The following is a 4683-nucleotide window of genomic DNA, read 5'->3' as shown; positions in this document are numbered from 1 at the left end:
TTGATTTCGTTCCTTGTGTTTCTATGGCTAGATAACCAAACAAAAGTAACTGCTGAGTAAAGTGGTGGTCTTTGTTTTGATTAGAAAGAAGGTTTTAACTGCTGACGTTTTAGTAAAGGTCGAGTATGTTTCCGCTTCCGATATATTGAAGCTTTAACGCTGCTACGCTGAAGTACCATGGCATCTCTAATGACATTACGGTAAAGGAAATAGTGTTAAAATATCGAATTGTTGGGATATTAATTTGCGGTTATGTCAACAACATAATTTTTGTCAGTTATTTAAAAAAAAATTCATGAAAAGTAAATTTGTTCTACATGTAAGCTAAGTATTTTTCTTAGGAACTATTCACGCCAACCAAAATTAGGATAGATCCTAATATCGTGTTTCAATTTAATAGAAGTCAATCTTTCAGGAGATGATAAAGATTTGTAAACGGATCATTTCTACTAATAAGAGCATAAAATGTCGGTATTTTTCTGGTGGAAAATTTTTCCGCGGAAAATCGACATTACGAATGGATAACTAAATGAGAAAAATTCTGCCCGCATTTACAACAAGAAACAGATGATAACACCGTGGCAAAGAATCGTCGTATTGTTTAATAATAATCTTTTTCATTTTATGTCGGTTTATTCCAAACAGCTAGTAGCAATAGGTCAATTCATGTCGAAGGCCTAGGAGCTGCCTAAGGTTAAAGGCCCGGCTTTTACATTTGGAACCGCCGAAACGCCGTAAGGCAAACGGAACAACGAAACAATTTCCAGTTTTGCGGGGCAACAGTTTTTCTTGGACACAATCCAGCATTCTAGTTGAACTTGAACTTATTCAGATTTTAACTGAGGTCACAACAAGCGCTCGAAGTAGCTGCCGTTAACCATAACACACATTTCGCATCAACAAAAAAATTCGATACGTATCTAAAGATATCGGTTATTGCGTAACTAACGGGAATTCAGAAATATCAAAAAATCTTTGCTGATAAGGTTAGGTTCTTCTTTTTTAAAAGATCTAAACTTCGCTACGTCGGACGGTCGAGGTAGTCAAGCAAGGATCTCCGGTAGCTTCGAAGCATGCCCAACTTTTGTATTCAAACAGCAGCCTACAATAGCATCAAAACAGGCTGCAAAAGACAGCCTTATAGGTTGAACCTTATTCTCCTGATCTAATCGCAGGAGTGCTCTCAACAATATCCGTTAACTTAAAATATGTGTATATCTATAAACTTTTGTCCAATACTCAGCGTACGCTATTATTCATGGTCTCTATACGAGACACTTCTTGTGACGATAGCTGACTTATCTAAACAAATCGACCCTTTCTCTGGCAAAATACTCGACTGTGTAGCAACGGGTCTTCTAATTGCTACTCTTCACAAATGAGATGGTTTTCAGTATTCCGTATACCCCGTCAGCCTTTGACTGGTACCTTACGAAACCACACTCATGAATTTGAACAGTATATGAAGTTTATAAACAACTTAACTTTGGAATTAAACGAAAACAATGTGAAAATTACTACTATGTATCTTTATCTAAATGAGTTCAATACCAAGGTATTCGAATCGGCCGCCCTCCACACCAATGCAGCATTTCTTATTATTATCTTTCGAAGTGATATATGCCTTGTGTTGTTTGTGGCAAGGCGTAATATCAGCCTCTTGTTGTTCCATTCGGAAAATACTTCCTTGGTTAAAGTCGATAGCTTTAGAAGATCGCGGGTTTAGACACAGGTCACGTTTAAAAGGTTGCTGGTCGATGTCGATAACTAGAACCCTGCAGAATTTTAGACAAAAAGCCGGGAATAGTTTAAAAAGACCTAAACATGTGTGAATTTCAATATTCGATATCACGAAAACTAGATTGTTGCGCCACTTTTCTGCTGTGTCTCGATGAGTGACTGGTGTTTGATGCTCGACGCCGTCGTCAGCCGTACCGCCGTACGGCTGGACGGGATCAAATAGATGCCACTACGATGGGAAACATATTATTCACGTAAAATCAGAGTGTTTAAATGAAGCCGAACGTCTTGATTCACCGCCATTGATCCATCGTAACTTACACATCTATCATCAGCATTATTCAACTTGAAATAAATTATGCAAATCTCTTGCTACAAAATGATGTACTCGGCAAAAACGTATGATTCTGCTTTATTTGTGCAGACTGCCATAGTTGTGGTTCGTCCTGTCGGGTAATCGGTTTATATTTCTTAACACTCAATAGCGCGATAAATCGGCATGTATTCGTTTCTATCTATCGCTCACCTCTATATGTCCCAATCTATAGTCATTGAAGGTAACACTCCGACTATTCCGAGCACCTTCATATCATCATCATTATTATTACTATGATTATCATCGTATGTTAATAAACGCGACAACCTCACAGCCTCCTTTTTGAAGGGGTGTCAGTCTTCTGGCCTTCGCTGATTGGCCCAAACGGCTATTGGATATCGCTAGAAGCTCTAACCAGTTCTCTTTAGCTCCGGTTCTTCGGCTATCTGTTTGGTTCGTCGGTCTGATCCTACTAGGCTCTGAATACGCAAGCGTCCTATCTGGCCTGGCAGTCGGTGCTGCTCCTGGCCTTCTGTCCGCTTCAGTGAATTTCGTGGGGTCGGACGACCATAGGTCTTCCGCTCGGCTGGGTGTGGAGCTGTGGCGGCTGCCGTAGCAATGGGCCGCTTTCAACGCTGCTAGTGCCTCCGACGCTGCTGCTATTGCTACAACGATCGACGCAAATAGTTCCGGAGATAGAATGGGCTCCAGACAAACCAGAGCACCAGCAGGATCGCTACTATGACATGTGTTCTTATCCTACTTAGCTGCCAGCTACTTATACCTGGCGTTTCTAACAACAGACACATCCCCGGTTCTGTGACAATATTGAAACAATTTTTGCCGGCACTTCACCGACAAACGCTTTGCATGTAGAGTCTTCGCAGGCCTCCAGCTTGCAAGCCAATGGTCATTGTTACAACCATGTGGAAGCGCTGTCGCCAGACGTGCCCTGTTGCTATAACAACGCCCGCTTGAAAATTGCGTTCCAAATCCGTACTTGTGACGCTATCTACATTGGTAACAGTATCACTAACGCTGGCACTTTATAGCATCTGTGGCAGGCGCCGTACTTCACAGAGGTTCCACGGTATTGCACTAAACTCGAGCCGGCGCTAGATAAAAAAAAGGTGACAGAGATTCTGGTCGTTGCGGGAAATTCTGTAGAGGCTACGCTGAAGCGGGCACAATTCGCCGCCTGCTTCTTCTTCCTCCTCCCTTCCATATGAGACCCGTATAGGATGAAGTCATCACCATCGTGTCCTTCGTGTATGTCGAAGAGGGACTTTAGGAGCAACGAGCAGCGCGCGAGACACATTGTAACAATATGGAAGGCGACAATCGAAACCAGTGATCAGGCGAGACCAATTGAGTTGCGCTGCGTGCCACTCGCTTACTGCTTGACACTGTTATGTTCTTAAACTAGACAATCATCTCAGAAAGGGTCGCTCGCCGGACCCAGCCCATAGAGCTACTCAGTAATGACAAGCGTACGAGCTCATAATGCGCTTATTTTGTTGTCGTTACTTAAACTAGTTGTTGTTATTTGGAGTTCTCCTTTGCGTAGCCAGAGCTACGACAACAAACAGAAGTAATATTGCTCCGCCAAAATTAAAGCCGTGTGCAATAGCTAACAAGGGTTGTACCGAGCTCTTCGAAGGACAAATATAGGACGTAACGAATTCACGTGTAGCAAATAACTTGTGAGCTTCAATTTTGTAGGACCTGAGTCGCAGCTGAAATTGCTTATTTATTCGAAGGCGACAAAAACAACTCACGTTGTTGGTTATTATAGCATTAAACAGAAATGGCACATATCAGAGATACTTTTTGCTGGACGTTTCGTAACAGCCGCTGACATATAGGTCAATAAGCTCGAGTATCAATACACAAGTACATGCCTTTTTAAAATTTCTCAGTCAATTCAGAACTGCAACACTCTTGTTTGCTTGCTAGAATCTGAGGCACACATGACTGAAGTTATAAGGAAGGCGAGTTTTGTATGTTTTATAGTATAACTTATGTCGAAAACATTGATTTCCATTAAGTTCTCAAGTGGCGATATGGTGTTCCTAATGCAGGATGTAACATACCCAGAGAATTTGTTACATTTAATTAGCAAGCCCATGTGAATGGCCGCTGACATAAAGGTGTTTACGGTAAATTAGCCAAATTAAATTTTATGGATCAGTGCCTACCCGCTTTGAGTGATAAGATACGTAGCCTCAAAGATATACCTACCTGAAGAGAATTGAAACGTATCACGACTGATTGTTAATGACATGTTTTTGATGTTAATGGCTTAACGACAACGAAGTATCTGCATGATACCGTACATACTGTCGTTGTGTAAACTTCTGCTTTTTTTTCTTTTACTCTATGAGATGACGTCTGAGATTTCTTAAGTTGTTTTTCTATAAGTGAAAAACGTGAACTGCCTCAACGTTTGTCCTCTGGCACATTTATATTCGGATATTAGGTACTAGTTTGACCTGTTTCTACTCAATAACGTTGCCGTCAAGTCCTTCCGTATTCGACTACATACGATCTGCGTAGCATCTGTGCGTACAAATATTGCCCACAAAATTCCCACTGGAACAGACGAGCCAGCCGAATCACGACCAGTA

The sequence above is a fragment of the Varroa jacobsoni genome, unplaced genomic scaffold, assembly GCF_002532875.2.
Source record: "Varroa jacobsoni isolate VJ856 unplaced genomic scaffold, vjacob_1.0 scaffold_388, whole genome shotgun sequence".
Taxonomy (NCBI): domain Eukaryota; kingdom Metazoa; phylum Arthropoda; class Arachnida; order Mesostigmata; family Varroidae; genus Varroa; species Varroa jacobsoni.
This window is presented reverse-complemented; position numbering follows the sequence as displayed.